This window comes from Crocuta crocuta, unplaced genomic scaffold, assembly GCF_008692635.1.
Source record: "Crocuta crocuta isolate KB4526 unplaced genomic scaffold, BGI_CrCroc_1.0 scaffold130, whole genome shotgun sequence".
NCBI classification, from domain to species: domain Eukaryota; kingdom Metazoa; phylum Chordata; class Mammalia; order Carnivora; family Hyaenidae; genus Crocuta; species Crocuta crocuta.
In genome coordinates this window covers 2,434,650-2,457,479 of record NW_027527920.1, presented here as the reverse complement: position 1 = coordinate 2,457,479, position 22,830 = coordinate 2,434,650, and the positions used below count along the sequence as shown (strand labels likewise).

Genomic DNA, 22,830 nt, shown 5'->3' with positions numbered 1-22,830 from the left:
AATTTGGTTTTTTTTTTTTTTTTTTTTTTTTTTCTCTTAGAGAGAGAGAGAGAGAGCGCACACGTGGGAGAGGTGCAGAGAGAGAGGGAGACACAGAATCTGAAGCCCGGTCCAGGCTCTGAGCTGTCAGCACAGAGCCCGATGAGAGGCTTGAACTCAACAAACCATGAGGTCATGCTGTGAGCCGAGGTTAGCCACTTAACCAACTGAGCCACCCAGGTGCTTCTAAAGTGGTCTTTCCTCAGTTATTTCAAACATGCAGACCAAACTAGTGGCATCTTACATTCTAGATTAGAACACTTGGTTTTCCTTCTACCTTTCCATACCTCCTGGGTTTCGTTTCTTTCCTTTCCTTTCCTTTCCTTTCCTTTCCTTTTCTTTCCTTTCCTTTCCTTTCCTTTCCTTTCCTTTCCTCTCCTCTCCTTTCCTCTCCTTTCCTTTTCTTTCTTTCTTTCTTTCTTTCTTTCTTTCTTTCTTTCTTTCTTTCTTTCTTTCTTTCTTTCTTAACATAATTGGGTTTCTTTATTTAATACATTGGAAAGGATGAGGTTTTTGAATACTGTAAATGCTCCTCTTCAATACTGTACTAAATGATGAATATATTAGGGGCCCTGGATGGCTCAGTCAGTTAGGCGTCCAACTTTGGCTCAGGTCATGATCTCACGGTTCGTGGGTTCAAGCCCCACGTCGGGCTCTGTGCTGACAGCTAGTTCAGAGCCTGGAGCCTATTTCGGATTCTGCGTCTCCCTCTCTCTCTAACCTTCCTCTGTTTGTGCTCTCTCTCAGAAATAAATAAAATATTAAAAAAAAATTTTTAAATGATGAATATATGAGAAGACATTCTCAAGGAGTTGATGATCTCTTTGAATTTAGACACTCAAAGCTATTAGGTCAGTAAGTAGTTTAATCAAGTGCTAACTGGATAGTAATAGATATTCACGGAAGAGATGTCTGTGGGTGTTATCTGTGGCTAGGATTTGGATAGATAGGAAAGAGGGATAGGAAGCCATTTTAAGAAATTGAATGAGGTGAGAAGGAAGAAGGTGTCAGGATAATGGTGAGGCCTGGTAAAGTAGAACAGAATTTATTAACTGTGGGTGATAATGTTGTAGAAGCTGGGAGGTTTGATACTCTGAAGAAAGGTAGGCAGAAGCCATCAGATGAAAGTCCTTTATTTTGGGCTTGACCTGTGATAGCTATATGTATTAGTTATCTTTAACCCTATATTTCCCCCAAAACTTAGTGGCTTGGGAACACTTATTATCTCTCAGTTTTTATGGGTCATGATTCTGCAGCTGAGCTCGGTGCCTCTGGCTCAGGGTCTCTGTTAAGGGCTGCAACCAGGTATCAGCTGAATTGCAGTTCTCAAGGCTTGACTTGGGGAGGATCCTCTTCGATGCTCACTCATGTGCCTATTGTCAGGCCTCCGATTTTCACTGGCTGTTTGGCCAGAGACCTAAGTTCCTTGCCATGTGGGCTTTCCAGAAAGGGGCTTATAACACAGTTTCTTTCCCTCAGAATGAGTAGTCTGAGAACTTCCAAGATGGAAGCCACAATCTTTTCATAACTTCATTTTAGAATTGATATCTCATCACTTTGTTATATTTTACTTGTAAGTGAATAGCTGTATCCACACATTTAGGAGAGGATTACACAAAAGTTTAAAGACTAAGAGGTGGGGATCCCTAGGGCCATCTTAGAGGATCTACCATCCTGTGTGTATATACTCAAGTATTTGGCTTAGTCAAGAGGTGAATGACAACCATTGTATAATGCTTATCTGTCCGGTCAATTTATATACAAATGGGAGGGCATAGTAGTTTGGATTTTTATTTTGGATTAACTGTAAATTATTTGTATTTGGCTTTGCAGAGCAGTATTATATCTTTAAATGATAAACAGTCCTAATCACTTTTCAATGGCTAAGTTTTAGAAGAATAGTTTCCAGTCTCTTAGAATTGGCAGGAATTTGAGATTCTTTAGTCCACTATTTTTTTTTCTTTAAGTTTTAGCTACATAGTGGAATCATCTGAGGATTTTTTTCACACTTTTAATTTCAGTTGCAAGAGGTAATACAAAGCGATCTCACATATACTTTGTTGATTTTTCTGCAGTAACAACATCTTGCAAAAAACTATAGCATAATGTCACAGCCACTAGATTGACATTGATGCAGTATTCAGATTTCTTTCTCTGAGATTTTTTCTTGTTTTTTTTTAATGTTTTATTTCTGGGAGAGAGAGAGAGCGAGAGCACGCGCGCATGAGCAGGGGAGAGACAAAGCACGAGCTGTGGAGGGTCAGAGAGAGAGGGAGACACAGAATTCGAAGACAGGCTCCAGGCTCTGAGCTAGCTGTTAGCACAGAGCCCGACACAGGGCTTGAACCCATGAACCATGAGAATATGACCTGAGCCGAAGTCAGACGCTCAACCGACTGAGCCACCCAGGCGCCCCTCTCTGAGATTTAAAAAAAAAAATTATTATTTGAGAGAGAGAGAGAGAGACACACACACACACACACACACACACACACACACACACACACAGTGTAAAGGAGGGAGGGTCAGTGAGAGGGAGACACAGAATCTGAAGCAGGGTCCATTCTCCTAGCTGTCTGCACAGAGCCTGACACAGGACTCTAGCTCACTAATGGAGAGACACAACCAACTGAGCCAGTAAGGGGGTCTCTCCCTGAGATTTTTTTTTTAAATGCGGGCACTCAGGCCCCACCCCATACTAATTAAATGGGTCTCTGGGAGTTTGGACCAGACACCGTCATTAATTTTCCCTGGATCATTTTAACGTACACCCCAGGTTGAGAGCCCCTGTTCTCTTGTCCATTATCCTGTCTGTAATATTCCAATCTCTGCTTAACTACAAATGAAATGACTATTTGGTGATGTAGCCTATTCCAAATTTAACTCTTGATTTTCTTTTTAAATGGAATTAAAGTCTGCTTGCAGCTATTGTAACTTTTACCTACTGTTCCTAGGGGTCACCTTTTGGATAAAGTTTTTTTGTTTTTTTTGTTTTTAATATTATTGTTTTGGAAGCTTTTCTTTCTGAAGGAACTTTTCTTCCTGAAGTTTATCTGTCCCACTTTCATCTTTCCTTGTAAAACAATGAACGTATATTTTTTATAATGTACTTTGCCTGCTTTTCTGTTTTCTATTAGACTTTTTTATTTATCTACTTTTTAATGTTTGTTGGGTTTTTTTTTTTTTTTTTTTTGAGAGGGAGACAGAGTGCTAGCTGGGGAGGGCAGAGAGAGAGAGGGAGACACAGAATCCAAAGCAGGCTCTAGGCTTTGAGCTGTCAGTACAGAGCTTGATGGGTGCACAAACCCATTAACTGTGAGATCGTGACCTGAGCTGAAGTTGAACACTTAACTGAACCACTGAGGTACCCCTAAACTCTTTCTTTTAATAAGTAGTATCACAGGCCATAATTTTGCCAAGACCTTAACAATACATAGGTTGTCCTTTGTGTGTTATTACATTGTTACTGTATAGGTTTGTTAAATAGTTTAATTACTCCCATTAAGTGATGGAATAAATATAAGAATAAGAATTTATTTGGGCTGACATTTGATGATCTCTTGTGAGAGAGTGATTTATAATCAGAGGCTTCTAATCTGGGATAGCTGTATCCTTTGGGGCCTATAGAGATAATAGTGGCATTTTTTTGCCCTTTTTTGTCCCCCATGTTTTAAAAAACTTAATATATTTAAAACAGAGCAAAGCAAAACTGCCCTAGTGAGTTAAAATGTGGACCACTGTTGGGGCGCCTGGGTGGCTTAGTCAGTTAAGCGTCCGACTTTCGCTTGGGTCATGATCTCACAGTTTGTGGGTTTGAGCCCCGCGTCGGGCTCTGTGCTGACTGCCAGCTCAGAGCCTGGAACCTGTTTCAGAGTCTGTGACTCCCTCTCTCTCTGACCCTCCCCTGCTCATGCTGTCTCTCTCTCTCTCCTAGAAATAAATTTAAAAAAAAAATTAAAAAAAATAAAAATGTGGACCACTGTTGTGTCTTCAATTTAAAAAAAAAAAGCACAGTATAGAGTCAGTAGGTTTCTACAGTCATATGTGAGATTCTGAATTTTTGCTTTATTCCTAAATTTTCATTTACTCAGTGATAGGGGTCATCTAGCTTTTTCTTGAGTAATGTCTCATTTCTGGAAGGCAGCTATGCTCACCACTATACTACCAATGCTCAGTAAGTCTCATTTCTGATGTATCTTGGTGCATAGAAGGTGCCCAATTGGTAATTGAATTAAACGGATGGGTAGTTTGGTATCTCAGAAGGCAGTTTAAGAAATTCTTACTGGGTTAGCAGCTACTCTGGCAGATTAACTTTTCGGAGCTCTGCTTGTTTCATTTCTAAAAATGAGAATGCTAGTATTAAGGTCAAAAGTTGTGAGGATTTGAATGAGAAATGCTAAATACTGGGAGTTTTTCATGTAAAAAAAATTTTTTTTTTAAAGTTTATTTATTTTGAGAGAGAGAAAGACAGACTGACAACACTATTGGGGGAGGGCTCGAGAGTGGAGGAGAGAAACAATCTCAAGCAGGCTTTGCACTGGCAGCCCGGAGCCTGACGCTGGGTTCAATCCCACAAACCCTGAGATCATGACTCATGATCATGAAATCAAGAGTCAGAGGCTTAACCACCTGTGTAATTTTTTTTCTTAATGTAAGCATTGTTCAATAGCATTTTTTTCATTTTTGCTATGTTCCATTTAAAGGAAGTATCACAAGTGACCTGACACTTGATACATTTTGGCAAAAAGTACAGAGATAATAAAGTATTAGGTAACATTTCCTTATAACTAAGACATTTGTTTAGACAAAGCTAAGAATAGCTATAATCCCAGACACTTCTCCACAGGCTTGCTCTGCTATCTCCTTTGAAATTGTCATACTTCTGATTCAAATATTAACAGATTCCAGTTACTTGGTAATATATCCTTTTTCTGAATCAAAATTGTACATTTTTTAAGGGATTAAGTATAAACTGGAGTCTGAGAAGTATTTTCTGATTCTTAGCAAGTATTTACAAGTCAAAACCTGTAACATGGACATTTTAGTTGACATTTGTGACATTTTGAACAGGTATTTCTCTGAAACCCATTTGAAACCCAAATTTACCGCATTCTCTCCTTAAGGCTCTTCTTTCTTTGACTGATTTACAAATTAACCATTCTTGGAATTTGAGAGTCACCCTTTTTTTCCCCCTGCATTTCCCATATCCAGTTAGCCCTGATCAAGTTACAGTTGAAATTTGTTGTTTTTTAATGTATATTTTGAGAGAGAGAGGGAGGGAGGGACAGAGTGCAGGCGGGGGAGGAGTAGAGAGAGGGAGAGACCATCTGAAGCAGGCTCCAGGCTCTGAGCTGTCAGCACAGAGCTCCAACCCATGAACCATGAGATTATAACCTGAACCAAAGTCAGATGCTTAACTGACTGAGACACCCAGGCGCCCCTGAAATTTGTTTTAAGTTATTCCTTATCATTATACTAATTAATCCTCATCTAGAGCCTCTTTTTGCCTCCTTGTCTCTAGGCTTCTAGTCTATGTCATACTACCAAATACAAATATAGTAGTCATTTTCCTGCTTAAAAAAAGTTTTATTGTCCACCCCTTCCCTCCCCTACTATTAATAAGTCTAGTCCAATTCCTTAATATGGCATTCACGGCTTCTCCATCTTGATGTCAGCTGATTTTTTTCAGTGTCAGCTGCTATTGTTCCTGATTCTTTTACCACCCTCAACTGCTCTATTTATAATTTCTCTTTCATTATACTTTGTTAGTATATAATACTTACCGTTTCTTAAATTTGGTCATTCTTCTCCCTCTTCTGATATTTTCTCCCCTTTTATTTTTTTATTTTATTAAAAAAATTTTTTTATGTTTTATTTATTTCTGAGAGAGAGAGAGCATGAGCAGGGGAGGGTCAGAAAGAGAGGGAGACACAGAACCCGAAACAGGCTCCAGGCTCTGAGCTAGTTGTCAGCACAGAGCCCAACGCGGGGCTCCAACCCACGAACTGTGAGATCATGAACTGAGCCGAAGTCGGACGCTCAGTCGACTGAGCCACCCAGGCGCCCCTATTCTTTCTTCTCTTAACTGCGTGTTGCACTCTTAGAGCCTGCTCAGTTATTACCATATCTCTTACCATATTCCTTTTCAGTACCTTTCTAGTGCTTCCTTATCTATGTTTTCATAGCGCTTCATGGGGATGTTGCTGTAGCCTACGTGAGATTGTAGTATAACCATCCCGATACTTAAGTCTCACCAGCTAGCTAGGTATGAGTGTTTTGAGTGTGAGCTGAGTCTTCTGCATCCAGAGTGTGTGGCACGCTAACAGTCTTTGCCATAGTAGAAACTCAGTAAATACTTCGTTTCTCCCTGCCTAGTAAACACTTGCTTCCTCAGTTTCCTTATCTGTAAACCAAAGGGAGCCAGATAAGATTTCTTTTGGCACTAATAAGTTATTTTACGGTTTTTGGACAGTGGTACAGTGATAGTGTAAGAAGTAAGAAAAAATGTTTAAATTCCGAGGACAAGCTTTTTAAGGCCTCTGAATATATAGCAACACTTTTAAAGTTTATTATTTGCATGTAGTTCACTGGCACTTTATATGTCAGTTCAGACAGTGATTTAAAAGCAATTGAGTTCTGAAAGTATGGTCCATGAGAGCAAAACGATTGTATAATAATACTGTTGCCTTTTTTAATGTGTTGACTTCTGTACTGATGGTGCAGAAAGCAGTGGGTAGGTAAAAATCATGGGAATCCTAGCACAGATAAAATCAGTGACACCCAAAAATACTAGTAGTTGTTGTATTCTTCACCTCTACACACAGTAAAAAAATTTTTTTCCCATTTGTTCTGGATGAAGTAATAAAAGTTAACAGTTTTATTGTATTTTATTCTTTAAGCACTCCTCATTTTTATAGCTTAGGTGGCAAAATTGGATACACGTGAAGCACTTGAGCATACTAAAGTTACAGAGGTTGTTTTGAAGATAAACTTTTGTGCAGTTTTGTGAACTGTAAAAGTCGCTTGCTTGATGGAACACCATTTTTTTCTTGAAAGAATGAATAACTGGTTATTTAGACAAAATGGCAAACATATGGTAAATGTTTCTCCAAATGAGTGATGTACACCTGTTATTTAAAGGAAAACTGCTTATGTTATATTGTCAATGATAGCTTTTTTTAGTTTTTTAGTGATGATTAGAATTTTGGAAAATTTATGTTTGCCACTGTGAGACTGACAGCTTTCTAATACTTTAAAACTTTGGATGAAATATTGTGTAATAAAATATATCAATATTTGGTAGATCCATGTAATTATTACCATAATGAATCATTATTTTCCAAATGACCAATTTTCCATTGGCCAGTTACAATACTTCACAATCATGCATTGGTAAGTGGTCCATTCAGAGTACAAGGTAAACCACCAGATTTTAATTTAAGAGTATGAAAAGTTCTTTGACGTGGTTTCAGATTCTACCTTGTGACCAGCCTTTATGAAACAACCATGTTTTTGGGGTACCTGGGTGGCTCTGTTGGTTATGTGTCTGGCTTTTGATTTTGGTTCAGGTCTCGATCTTATGGTTCATGGGATTAAGCCCTATGTTGGGCTATGTGCTGATAGTGCGATGCCTCTTTCTCCCTTTCTCTCTCGTTCTCTCTTTGCCTACTCTCTCACACATTCTAAAAATAAACTAAAAAAAGAAAAACCACTTTTTGAATTTCAGTGTAATATCAAAAAGAATATCCGTAATTAACTGAAAAGCCTCTGAAAGTACTCCTTTTTTAGATTATATTTTTTAAAGTAATCTGTACACTCAGTGTGGGGTTCGAACTTCCATCCCCAAAATCAAGAGTCACACGCTCTACTGACTGAGCCAGCCAGGAGCCCCAAGTGCTTTTCTTTTTTTCTAAGTACTTATTTTATGAAGCCACATGTTCTTTATTCACATAAAACAGCATATCCAAGAGACTGAATGAAGCAGCAGATGTGAGAATCCAGCTATTTTCTATTTACCCAGATATTAAAGGCTTTCAAGCGTACAGAATAGTGCAGTCTTTTTACCCCAGTTTTTTGTGTTAGAACATATGATTTATTTTCATAAAAGTGTTTTGTGTTAATCTATACCGGGGTCTATTTCTGTTATCTTAATGAGTTAATAAATACTTAAAAAATTCTGTTTTAGTAGCTAGTATGATAAATATTGATAGTTCTAACCCGCGTAAACAAAACTGTTTGGCATCCTCAATAATTTTTAAGGTGAAAGGGAGTTCTGAGACCAACATTCAGAATTGCTGCTCTGATATTCTGAAATATTTCTGAATTGTTAAGAAATGTCATGTGGGCTTGCAAACAGAGATATGAACAATCACACTACTTGAATTTATTATTAATTAGCAATAGTTTATAAATTACAAATTATTACTGATCAGAAACTTTTATTTATAAGCCATGATAGATGCTCTGAGGGGTATTAACAGAAATATTAGCCTCTGTACTTAAATAAAATCTAGGAAATATGAATCATAAGAATAGGAGAAAGATGTTGGAAATGGGATGATAGCCTAATTTTTTCATCAAGGAGGAGCTAGTAGAGATACCACTTGACATATCCCATTTGTTAGTTTATTTATATTGTGATTTCTTACATTAGAATGAAAGCCATGTGACAGCAGGATTTTGTTTTATTCATTGCTACAGTCCAGTGCCCAGAATGGGACCTGGCACATATTAGGTACTTTGTAAGTATTTTTTTATGTACTTTTATTTCAATCCCATTTTAAAGAATATTTTGTATATTCTTTGTATATAATTTTAGGTTGTATTTTTCTTCCAGTATCTGTTGTTTCTGGCTTCCATTGGAAGAAATCTTAATGAAGTTTCTGAGTGTTTCAGATTTTTTACTTTGTGTCTAGTGGCTTTCTTTGTGTTATCTCACTTTGGGTTTTCAGATCCTTTCCAGTCTGTGGGGGTGATGTCTTTTATCGGTTATGGAAATTCTTAGCTCTGCTATCATCCCTCTTCTTTCAGAAACTTCAGTTACACATATGTTAGAGCTTTTTGTTATGTGCCGTATGTGTTTAGTGTTCTTTTGTGTATCTTACATCCTCTTTTCTCTGCTTCAGATTGAATTTCTATTAATTTATCTTCTGGGTCTCTAAGTCTGTCTTTTCCTGATCTGATTCTTTTTTTTTTTTTTTTTTTTTTTTTTTTTTTTTGAANGCAAAAAACCAACTCCTGGTTTCATTGTCCTGTTCTGATTTTTTTTTTTTTTTTTTTTTAATGTTTATTTTTGAGAAGAGAGTGCATTGTGCATGAGTCAGGGAGGGGCAGAGAGAGGGAGACAGAGGAACCGAAGCAAGCTCAGAGCTGATAGTAGAGAGCCCAGTGTGGGGCTCAAATGCACGGATCATGACACTTAACCAACTAAGCCACCCATGTACCCTCTTGTTCTGATTCTTAATTTCTGTTTGTATTTTGTTTTTAATTTATTTTAGAGAGAGAGCATGAGCAGGTAAGAGGTTCAGGGGTGAGGAGACAGAGAGAAAGAGAATTTTTTTTTTTTTTTTTTTTTTAAGCAGCAGGCAAAAATTTATTAGAGTGTAAGAAAGTAAGAATAGTATGAAAGCTCTCCTAGAGAGAGGGGACATTCGAAGGTGAATACCCAGAGACAGACAGAATGAGAATGACAATGAATCTTAAGCAGGCTCCACGCTCAGCATGGACCCGGATGTGGGGCATGATCCTATGACCCTGGGATCATGACCTGAGATGAAATCAAGAGCCAAATGGATGTTCAACCGACTGAGCCACCCAGGTACCCCTCTGATGTATTTTTTTAATTCTAGAGTTTCCATTTGATTCTTTTCTGTAGATGCTAATTTTCTGGTGACTTCTTTTCATCTGTGTTCTCCAGCGTATATATTTTTTAATGTGTATTTATTTTTGAGAGAGAGACACAGAGTGTGAGGAGGGGAGGGTCAGAGAGAGAGAAAGACACAGAATCTGAAGCAGGCTCCAGGCTCTGATTTGTCAGCACAGAGCCTGATGCGAGGCTCGAACCCACAAACTGTGAGATCATGACCTGAGCTAACGTCCGCCGCTTAGCTGACTGAGCCACCCAGGCGCCTATCTCCAGCATATTAATCATTTATTCTTACAAGTTTTGTCAGCTAACTCCAGTAACTGTTTGTTAGTGTCTTCATACATATTTTTATTCTCTTAGTTTTCGATCATGTGTTCCTGCTATTTGACATACTTTTGATTGCATGCTGTATGTTGCATATAAAGTATTTTAGAGATTCTGGATGATGATAGATTTCTCCACAGAGAATTTTCATTCTTCTGTTTAGTGGTTAGGGATGGTCATTTTAATCCAGTCAGGCTGGGTTTTTAGCCCTGTTTCCTTTCAGTCTCTCTGAACTGCCTCTGGCCCTTTAGAGTCTTCAATTAAGAACCTGCTGTATTCTCGGGGCGCCTGGGTGGCTTAGTCGGTTAAGCGTCCGACTTTCGCTTAGGTCATAATCTCGCGGTTCGTGGGTTCGAGCCCCGCGTCGGGCTCTGTGCTGACTGCCAGCTCAGAGCCTGGAGCCTGTTTCAGTCTGTGACTCCCTCTCTCTCTGACCCTCCCCTGCTCATGCTGTCTCTCTCTCTCCTAGAAATAAATAAAAAAAAAAAAAATTAAAAAAAAAAAGAACCTGCTGTATTCTCAGCAGTCCCTCCCCTAGGGATCTCAGACTTTAATCATTGACTCCTAGACAGCTGGAAGCACCACTTTGGTTTCAGAGACTTTAACATTAGATTTTTAATCTGGGCCTGGTTTTTAATCCAGGGATTGAGCAGATGTCCTAAGATGTTTGGTGTTCTTTCATTTCTTGAGACACCCTCAAGTCTCATTGTTAGTTTCCTGTTTTTTGCTGTAATAAGTTACCAAAACTTAACTGACTTAAAGCATAAATTCATTATTCCATAGTTCTTAGAGTCAGAAGCCCAAAGTGAATCTCACTGGGCTTTCTCACCCACTTTATCACTTCTAGAGGCTACCTGCATTCCTTAGCTTGTGGCCCCTTACTTGATCTTCAAAGCCAGCAGCATAGCATCTTCAAATCTTTCTGACACTTCTGCTTTGCCTACTTCTTTCACTTTATTTTTACTTTGTTTTATTATTTATTTATTTATTTTTTAAATTTTTTAAAAATTTATTTCTAGGAGAGAGAGAGAGAGTGTGAGTAGGGGAGGGTCAGAGAGAGAGGGAGTCACAGACTGAAACAGGCTTCAGGCTCTGAGCTGGCAGTCAGCACAGAGCCCAACACGGGGCTCGAACCCACGAACCGCAAGATCATGACCTAAGCGGAAGTTGGACGCTTAACCGACTAAGCCACCCAGGTGCCCCTTTTTAAATTTATTTTTAAGTAAGCTTTACACCCAACATGGGGCTTGAACTTAGGACCTGAGAACCAGAGTTGCATGCTCTACTGACTGAGCCAGCTAGGCTCCCCACACTTCTTTCGTTTTGAATGTGACTCTCTGATTATTTTGGGTTGACCTGGATAATCTAGGATAATCTCTTTATTTAAAGGCCAGCTGATTATCAATTTTAATTCCATCTGCAGCATTAATTAGTTTCCCCTTGCCATGTAATTTAACATTCATAGGTTGCAGGTATTAGTATATGAGCAACTTGGGGGGAAGCACTATTCTGCCTCCCCATTAGTAGCCCTCTGTGGTAGATCATTGGTTTCCTGCTTGCTTTCAGAATTTATATGTGCTCCCAGGTAAAAGCCACTGCATTTGTAAGATCCCTAGCTCCTCTAGCTGTTGTTGTCTCAGTAGCTCTCTACTGCCTTCAGACAAATGATTTCTGGACATTATCTGGCTTTTCCAGTTTGGATGGGAATACTGGTTTACCTCTTAGCTACTCCATCCTACCTGGAAGGTGAACAATAAGTATTTTATTTATTTATTTATTTATTTATTTATTTATTTACATTTATTTATTTTTGAGAGACAGAGAAAGAGCACAAGTGGCGGAGGGGCAGAGAGAGAGGGAGACACAGAATCCGAAGCAGGGTCCAGGCTCTGAGCTGTCAGCACAGAGCCAGACATGGGGCTTGAACCCACAAACCACGAGATCATTACCTGAACCAAAGTTGGCCGCTTAACTGACTGAGCCACCCAGGGGCCCTCATTAAGTATTTTAAAACTCAATGAATATTCTTAATCTATGAGATTTGTTTTGGGATTAAAAAATATTTTTTTTAATGTTTATTTTTGAGAGACAGAGTATGAGTGAGGAGGGATAGAGAGAGAGAGGGAGACACAGAATCTAAAGGAGGCTCTGGGCTCTGAGCTGTCAGCACAGAGCCCGACGTGGAGCTTGAACCCATGGATTGCGAGATCATGGCCTGAGCCAAAGTTGACCGCTTAACTAACTGACTGAGCCACCCAGGTGTCCCTGTCTTGGGGATTTTTGAAGCATGCATTCCATGGGAGCAAGCAACCACTTTGTGGACTGCAGAATGCACTTTTGAACTTGGATTCCAGCCAGAAAGTATGACATTTTAAAGACGAGTAAGGAATCTGTCTGAGATTTGGGAAAGTAACAGAATGGGGTGGATAAAAATCTAACTTACTAATTTTTATGTAAGAGGAGACTCACAAATATAGACAAAAATGGTAATAGCTGATATTTGTAGGATATGTTAGATGCTTTCACATATATTAATTTGTTACAAATCCCAGGGAAATGGCATTATTTCCATTATACAGATAGTAGTTAAAAGTTAGAGAAGCTGAGAAATGGGTTTCCCTGTCAGAGACTAGTGGAGGTCGTTGAAACTCGGTCTTCTTAACTTTTAAGCTCTTTCTGCTATACTAAACTTTTCAGGTTTTAGTTGGATATTTCAAGCCCAATTCTTGTCCTTATGTTTTGTTTTGTGTAGTAAAACTTAATACTAAAATGATTTTTCAAGGGTGCCTGGGTGGATTCATGAGTTTGAGCCCCATGTCGGGCTCTGTGCTGACAGCTTAGAGCCTGGAGCCTGTTTTAGATTCTGTGTCACCCTCTCTCTCTGCCCTTCCTCAGCTCGTTCTCTTTGTCTCAAAAATAAATAAATGTTAAAAAAAATTTTTTTTAATTTTTAAATGATTTTTCATTATAGGTAATTGATTTTAGATGAGTCACTTGTATTATTTATCTATTGCTATGTAATAAATTACCCCAAACATTTATTATCTAATAGTTTTGAGTTGCTTTGCTGGGTGTTCTGGCTCAGGGTCTCTAATGAGATTGTAATCATCTTGTCAGCTGAGGCTTCAGGCTTGATTAGTGCTGAAGAAATGCTTTTAAGATGGCTTACTCACGGACTGACTATTGGTAGGACTCGGTTCTTTATACACAGGCCTCTCCATAGGGCTACTTAGGATCACTCTTCCAGAACAAGTAATCAAAGTAGCAAGACAGATACTGTAAGTCTTCTATGATCTAGCCTTAGAACCCAGTGTGGGAGGGGTCTGAACAAATAACAGGACCTAAGGATCATTCGGGGCCATCTTGGAGGCTAGTAACCGCAGATAGCATGTGGAAGAAAGGAAGGGAAAGATACAAGGATATGGCTATAAGGCTAGATTTTAGTTCCAGGACCATGAGATTTAAGGGAAAAAAAGTTATATTTAATGAGTAATTAAAAGTGAACTTGGAAGCCCTCCAAATGGTATAGGGCGCCAGCTTCTTTTGTGTAATACAGCAGATTTACCAAAATCAGTATTTAAAATCTTCTTCTGTATGTGGGACAACAAGTATTTATAAAACTGTTAAGTACCTAACAATCATTTTGTCTTATTTAATTCACATTTCATAAAACTCTTGTGTCTTATAGTCTAGGACTAGAGTCTAGTCCTATATATACAACTGTGTGACTTTAGACTAAATCAGGCCCGAGTCTGAATTTGCCCTTGCAAAAGAAAATATTTGGATTTGATGATTTCCTTTTTAAAAAAATTTTTTTTAATGTTTTTATTTATTTCTGAGAGAGAGAGAGAGACAGCGCAAGCAGGGGAGGGTCAGAGAGAGAGGGAGATACAGAATCCAAAGCAGGCTCCAGGCTCTAAGCTGGCCATCAGCACAGAGCCCGATGCGGGGCTTGAACCCGTGAACCATGAGATCATGACCTGAGCTGAAGTCAGATGCTTAACTGACTGAGCCACCCAGGCACCTCTGATTTGATGATTTCCAAAGATCTTTTCCAGTTATGAAAGTCAGGTATAAGTGGCAAAACATAGTGTGAATGCTTTCAAGATAGGCAGCTAAAAGACCAAAGCCTCCTTTCCATCTGCTTAATGCCACTGTCTATCTTGAACTTGTTCTTAGATTTTACTATTCCTGAAACCGCTATACAGCTTCCTGTCACCATGTTCTGCCAAATCTGTACTTACCTTTTACATATATGCCTCTCTCAGTATATGTGCTTGGCAATAGGTATATAAGGATGAGTGCAGAACATTCCTTTCCAGAGTTCCTAATCTAGGAAAGGGAGATATGTAAATAAGTACTTGATTGTAAAGATAATAACTCAGGACTCATCATGTTCATTTTTATCCATCTGTAGCCTGATCTCCATTATTTTCTGTTTCTGGACTTCTCCTGGCCTTGTTTTCAAAGTTGAAGATCTTAGTATATTGCCATTACCCAGAAATCCCACGATTTACCAGTTTGTCTTTTGAAGTATTTTTTTTTAATACCGGTGAACCCTGCTGTGTTCGCTTTTGTTGTGTGTTGACCCATCTTTGCTGCTTGGTTAAGGAAAGCCCTGCCTTCCAAAGAGATCTGTTGGTTTTTAGGAAAGAAGCAAAATGTTGACTTGTCTGTGGACACGTTGAGTCTTGTTATAGCTATTAGAAGTTATAAGAAGCCTCTCTCATTGGCAAAATTAGAAAAATCAAAAGAACATGTAAGGTGATATTGATGGAAGGCGTGGCCTTGTGATAATTTTATGGTCACCACAGATTTCTCCAGGAATGCTGCAGGTTTCCTTTTTTTACAGGGTGGTCATCGTTTTCAGTTTATGACAGTGTCAAAATTGTCCTAAGTTTATAGCCTGAGAAAGTATACCACACCTTTATCATTTGTGATCAGCGATGGGGTGGAAATGGAATAGGAAATCATTCTTAGCCCTCTTAGCCAACGGGTCGCAATGACTAGGTTACAAGAGGATGCGTATTACGATGAAAGATTCCTTAGCATGGTAGATCAGGCTTTTCATAATTCGGCCCCATGTACCTTTTCTGCCATTTCTTCACATTCATCCCGGCATAGCAGAGTACAGATATTCCCTGTGAAGTTTGTCTTTTGCCTTTGTAAGGCTTTTTCCTTTGCTTCTAATGCCTTCCCCTGATACACTCTTTCATATTTTAAGACCCACTTTAAACATCATTTCTTCTTTGAATCCTTACCTGTGAGTGTGTCTCAAAATTTTGTACATACTTCTTTTAAAAAGCTCTTATCTCTATGATTTGTTCTTGTACTAAATAAATCTGCAGTCCTTGAGGGGGTAGATCAGTGTATTAATTTTGACATTACCATTGACTAGCACAGTTCCTGGAACATAGATGATAAAAGAACATTGAATAGTCAAAATTAAATATGAATGAGTTTTCTTACTGATTTTATTATTGATAAAAATTAATCTTGGTACTATCCCTGTGTTTTTGTTTGTCAGTTCACATTCGTCTTGACTTCACTGAATTAACTCTTCTCTCATTCTCTAATGTGCCTTCTGATTTTTGTTCTTCACTGGCTATTTAAGAGAGTGTTAGTCCTCACAACTGTTCTCTGAAGTAGATGGTATTTTTACTATTTTCTGGATAAGGAAGTTGAGACTTTAGGGGATTTTAATAACTTGCCAAGGTCTTCATAGCTGGGGTTGGAACTTACTACTTAAGTTATGTATAATTGTAAAACATGTGAATGTTACTGTCTTGTGTGCTAGATATTTTCTGTTTGTCTCTCTAGATCCACTACACTTTTCTCCGTCTAGCTCTATGCCTCAGGAGACTGACCTGTACAGACTCAGTCAACAAGCTCTGACTTAAGACTTCATTGCTGTGGCCTATGAATCCAAATAAATAGTAACCATGAGTGAAACAGTCAGTCTGCATGTCTACTACATGCCCCGTTTAAACTTTACAACCTACTATGTACCATCCTCAAGAAAATTTCAAGTCAGAATCACTATTAACAATATTTACTATTTTGTAGCCCAGTGTAAGCATTTAGAAACTCAAAGTTTTAACATTAAATAATTCCACTACTTGACCTACATTATAGAATGCATTTATACTGTGCAAAATTGTATTCATGATTTATGTAAGAANTCTCTCTCTCTCCTAGAAATAAATAAAAATATTAAAAAAAAATAAAAAAATAAAAAAAATAAAGTCATAAAAAAAAGAAATTACAAACTGAGACCAGTGGTCCGCAAAGCCCAACAACGTTCTCCTTGTGATAGAAGTACCAAGAAATTTTGGAAGAATAATACTGTAAAATTGTTACAGATTCACAGGATAATGAGTGCTTGATATGTTTGAGAACAGCTGACTTAACTCATTTGCTCAATAATAAGATAGTTCTTTTGTGAAGTTCTCAGAGGAAGTTATTACTGACCCCATTTAAACTCTTGTGTAAGGAAATGTCTTTATCTTTCAGCCTACTGTTCCATCACTTCAATTCTTATGAAATGAAAACTTAAGTAGGCCTCAGATTGTTATTTAATGTGGAAAGAAATGTATGTATATAATTTTATTCACCAGTTTAGCTTTTTAAATGTAATAATTTCCATTCCATTGAAGCTAAACATTTTATTTTTTTTGTAACCATCTCAACTCATATTGCATCAGTATAGTTAGAGCTGGGTCCTTGGAATATATGACAGTGCCTGGAGATTGATGTATAATGTTGCATTCCACCGTACTATAAAGCCAAAGTGTGAAAATAGGACTTTAAAATTTGCAGAGACTCATTTTTAGGAAAGAATTTATAACAAACAAACAATAGCTAAAGAATTAAGGATGGCAGTAAATTTACCTAATCAACCAGCTTTTTGATTCCCAGAGTCAGATTAACAAGGAAAAAGAGGGACCCTTTTTAAAAAATTTTTTAAATGTTTTATTTTTATTTCTGAGAAAGAGCGTGAGCAGAAGAGGGTGAGAGAGAGAGGGAGACACAGAATCTGAAGCAGGCTCCAGGCTCTGAGCTGTCAGCACAGAGCCCCCATGTAGGGCTCAAACCCACAAACCGTGAGATCATGACCTGAGCCGAAGTCGAAGTCAGACACTTAACTGACTGAGCTACCCAGGCATCCCAGTAAAGAGGGATCTTAAAGGTTGTTCTGGCCAACCTCTTACTAAGTACTAGCTCCTTGTTAAGTGGTCCCTGAGACTATTCTTACAGTGACTTAAACCCTCACAGGCACAGAAGTGAGTGCATTTCATATTTGAACAGCTGTGATTTCAACTTTTTCCATATATATTTTTTTCCATACATATATTTTTTAAAATTTAATATAAATTTAAAATTTTAATATAAATTTTTTAATTTAATTAAAAATTTTTTAANTAGCAGGGTATGGCCTGAGAGAAGGAGAGAGAGAATCCCAAGCAGGCTTTGCTATATCAGTGCAGGGCCCAACACCAGACTCCATCCCACGAACTGCGAGATCGTGACCTGACCTGAAATCAAGAATCAAGAGTTGGACGCCCAGCCTGCTCAGCCACCCAGGAGCCTCTTGACTTTTTCCATATATTAATATCTGTCTCTGTAGCTTTTGTTTGTTTGTTTGAACCTACCTGCTTCTGACTCTTCCTGATAGCTGTTCTATTAAAGACTTATTTAACATATCGGAGACTACCAATGCATTAAACTATATCCAGGCTAACATTTTCTTGGGTGTAGAATGCAGATATAATGCTTCTGCTCTACTTCTTATGGATTGTTGATTAGGAATATTATTATGCACTGATATTTTGGATTCAAACTTGTGGGTGTCTGCTCAAGCAAAGTTGTATAAGGTGGAACACTACAGCTCGTGTGTACCCTGTTCAGTTAAATAAATGCCAGAGAAGGCAAAGGCAGATCTGTTTATTTACATCCTCGTTGCAGGCATTGGAAGGTTTTGCAGTAACAATAGGTAATTTATCTTTGCGTTACCATGTTATTAATAGTTTTGAGTTCTATATATTTCATTGGACTCTGCATTTATAAAAACAAAGCCAGTTGCTAGACAGTGTTAACTAGTTAGCTCTGAATAAAATATTTTCTACTACCTTTTTTAAGCTTCTGGGTCAGTTAAAGAATATCTTGAAACTGCAATGCAAACTTATTGTGAATCTGGATTTTCATCATTCTGTGTAACCAACACATAGTACAGAAATAAGTTGCATGCTGAGGTCAGTATGATTGAACTCTCTCCTTTATAACGCTTGATTTAAAAAATTTTAGAGGCACCTGGATGGCCTCAGTCAGTTAAACATCCAACTTTGGCTCAGGTCATGATCTCATGGCTTTGTGCTGACCGACCAGCGCCTGGAGCCTGCTTCAGATCCTGTGTCTCCCTCTCTTTCTGCCCCTCCCCTGCTCACGCTCTCTCTCACTCAAAAATAAATAAGCCTTAAATAAATAAATAAAAATTAAAAAGAAACCTCAGTACTCTAAGACTGTTGATAAGACTTTTTTTAGGATTAAAAAATTTTATTGACTGTGCATGTGTTTTCTTGGCTCAAAATTCAAAAAGTAAAAAATCTACCTTAATATCTTTACTACCTGATTCCCTCCCCCAGAGGCAATCATTATTTTTATCTTCCTTTTGAGACGCTAAAATTATTTTCCTGTCTACAAAGTTAATTTAGGAACAGAAAAATGCACTGTGTATTCAGTGGCATCTCGTGTAGTAAACAGTTTGGGATATTTAGATCTGCAAAAGCCTGTGAAAACTGAAGCAGTGGTCAAGGTAAAGCTCATCTCCTGCCCATCTTTTTCTGGTGATAAAAAGAACTAGGAGGATACGATGCTTTCCCCCTGAATATTCACCTTCTCTGTCTCCAGCTCTTGGAACAAGTCCACATTCTTTTTTTTTCCCTTTTGAGACCTGTATGCGCGCGTGAGCTCTGCAGCTATCCAATTAGGCAGGGCCTCTTGTGTTCCAGTTCTTTGCATTCTAATTCAACTGTACTTTTGAGGAAAATGTAATGTATAAAAATGAGGCACAGGTATAAAATGTTTAAATTCCTACAATTGTAGAATACTTTTGAGTCTGATTGTATGGTTATTTGTTTAGTGAGTGAATCTAATCAATTTAATTTTTTATTAAAACAGAGTGTCAAAGAATCAACACCTTTTTCTCTATCTCACTTGTTTGTGTTTGTCAGAGCCAAACAATTGCAGTGTATACTAACAAATCTCTGAAGAGAGATAAAAAAGAAGTCTGCCTTACTTCCTAGGGAGGCTTCCTGTGCTCTTAGCTACCCCATCTTGATTGGGAGAGGGCTGCCTACAATTGCTTTAAGAAAGGATTAGCACCACCAGAAGCAAGGCTTTTGGTCAGAAGGACTCATTTCTATAGTGTGACATTAGCCATGTAGATGAAACTTGTTCCAAATTACTGTATTGTGATAAAAGTTGAAGGACCATAGTTGGGGTTGTGCTAAGAATGTGGACACAGCCCGAAGCTAAAGAAAAAATTCATCCAGTCTGGGAATGGCCCTTCATGTTCTTGCCACCCTGTCTTTTAAACACATTGCTTGGTTAAAATGCCTTCAGAACCTGAGGATATTTGGGAGTGGGGGCAGTTGTTTTTCTAAATTATGGTAGTGGAGTGGGTGGAAAAGAATTCTGGGTGCTGAGAACAAATTTTTCAGGAATGCCTAGGTGTTTTCTTGCCTGTTAACAGCTTTACATGTGTACATTAAAATTTTTTTGTTAAGTTTTTCATTTTAATTTCAGTATAGTTAACATCTACAGTGTTATATTAATTTCAGGTATACAATAAGATAAGGATTCAACAATTCTATACATTACTCAGTGCTCATCATGATAAGTGCACTCTTACTAATTTCCATCACCTATTTCGCCCTTCTCTATCCACCCCCCCTCTGGTATCATCAACCTGCTGTCTGTAATTAAGGGTTTATTTTCTGGTTTATCTCTCCNAGACAGCGTGAACAGGGGAGGGTCAGAGAGAGAGGGAGACACAGAATCTGAAGCAGGCTCCAGGCTTTGAGCTAGCTGTCAGCGCAGAACCCGGCGCGGGGCTCAAACCCACGAACCGTGAGATCATTACCTGACCTGAAATCGGACGCTTAACCAACTGAGCCACCCAGGCACCCCTCCTTTTTTTTTGTTTCTTAAATTACTCATGAGTGAAACCATATGGTATTTGTCTTTCTCTGAGTGGGTTATTTCACTTAGCATAATACTCTCTAGCACCATCCTTGTTGCAAATGGCAAGATTTCGTTCTTTTTTATGGCTCAATCATATTCCATTGTGTATTATATACCACATCTTTATTTGTTCATCTATCAGTGGAGACTTGGGCTGCTTCCATAACTTGGCTGTTGTAAATAATGCTGCAGTAAACATAGGGGTGCATGTATCTCTTAGACTATTTTTGTATTTTGGGGATATATATCCAGTAATGTGATTACTGGACCATAAGGTAGTTCTGTTTTTAACTTTATAGAAACCTTCATACTGTTCTCCAGAGCAGCTGCACCAGTTTGCATTTCTGCCTATAGCGCATGAGGGTTCGTGTTTCTCCACATCCTCTCTAACGCCAGTTGTTTCTTACGGTTTTGATTTTACCCATTTTGACAAGTGTGAGGTGGTATCTCATTGTATTTTGATATGCATTTCCCTGATAATGAATTGGGTTGAACATCTTTTTGTGTGTCTGTTGGCCATCTAGATTTCTTCTTAACAGAAATGCCTGTTCCTGTCTTCTGCCTATTTTTAATTGGATTATTTGGTTTTTAGATGTTGAGTTATAGAAGTTCTTTAAGAAAATTTTTTTTAATGTTTATTTATTTTGAGAGAGAGAGAGTACGAGTGGGGAAGGGGCAGAGAGAGACGGAGACACAGAATCTGAAGCAGGCTTCAGGCTTTGAGCTGTCAGCACAGAGCCTGACGTGAGGCTTGAACTCATGGACTGTGAGATCATGATCTGAGCCAAAGTCGGACGCTTAACCAGTTGAGCCACCCAGGCGCCCCTTTATGATGCTTTTTTTATAAAATATCCCAAATAGGTAAATGCACAGAGACAAAAAGATGAGTGGTTGTTAGAGGCTGTGTTGGGGAAGGGAGGGAGGTTTGGGGAGGGACTACTAGCGGGTATGATGAGGTGATGAGGGGTGATGAAATGTTCTAAAATTAATGGCTGACAGAACTGTGTGTCACAACTCTGAATATTATTAAAACTACCGAATTCGCTTTGAAAGTGAATTTTATGGTATGTGAATTATATCTGAATAACGTTATCATAGAAAAAGTATACACATTACATTGACTTTTCTGCAGTTGTCCAATATGTCATTTTATAACTTCTCTTCTTCCAGTCTAGGATCATGCATTACATTTTTTATTATTATGTCTAATTACCTGCTTAATTTTTTGAGAGATTACAATAAGAGATGTGTAAGTGGTTAGATCCATTGGAAATAAAAGGGGAAATTTTTTTTTCAGTCTTTCCTAAACATGGAGAATGACATTATTTTAGATGTGTGAAAAATAAAATGTTTGATTAAATCAAAACAGCTTTTTACATGGATCCAAGCTCTTATTGTGTTTTTTTAAAAAGTATATTTATTTATTTTGAGAGAGCGAGAGAGCACGAGCAGGGGAGGGGCATGAAGAGAGGGAGAATCCCAAGCAGCCTCCACATTGTTAGCTCAGAGCCCAATGTGGGGCTTGAACTCCTGAAACTGAGATCATGACCTGAGCCAAAATCAAGTTGGACGCTTAACTGACTGAGCCACCTAGGCGCCCCTGGATCTAAGTTTTTAATGAAGCTTAAGCAACCTAGCATTTTGGGACATAAAGGTGTGTTTTAAAAAATAACTTTTAGAAGCTTCTTGAAGTGTGAACGCTTGTTTGAATGGATTTGAGGTAACTGGAGGACTCTACATAGATTTTAAGGATATTATTGGTAATTTTATTTATAAATATTTTATTATATCTTTGTAATTGTTCTAAATGACACTATCATATATTTTTTTAAGCCCCTAAAGTTATCTGGATGTGGTATTAGCAACTATTTCTACATAGAAAGACAGGGAAAGGTAGAATGGTAAAATACTGAAATACTACTTTTATTTTGTGATTCCAGTAGACTTTGGTATTAGAGAAATTTTCTGCATATAATAATTGCCATGTTAATTTTGGTATAAAAAAAGTTTTTGGATGTGATAATTTGTGTATTAGAGTAGCCTGTGAAGAAATTGTGTGGCATGGTTATCGAAGTGCCTGCTATATTTGTAACTGTTAATGGTATTAAAAATACTGATTATTGCAATGGTACTATTTCTACTTGAAAGAAGAGAAATCAAAATTATTTTATTTGGGTATGTGTTTGGGAGGACTGTAGACCTGAAGTTCAGGTATTTTGTTTATAGAATATAGATATGTTTTCTTCTGGTTTCCCCCTTCCCTTTTATACCTTGATTTTAATTTTTATCAAGTCTGTCTATCTGGCCTTTGCCGCTGTGGCCCATTGATCTGTCCATCTGTCTGTTACAGTGCATATTGG

General features: G+C 38.1%; 1 protein-coding gene across 1 annotated transcript in view; it reads left to right on the top strand.

Annotated features, from left to right (window-relative positions):
• ARIH1 (ariadne RBR E3 ubiquitin protein ligase 1) overlaps nucleotides 1-22,830 on the top strand; it is a 111,157-nt gene that overhangs the window by 5,303 nt on the left and 83,024 nt on the right.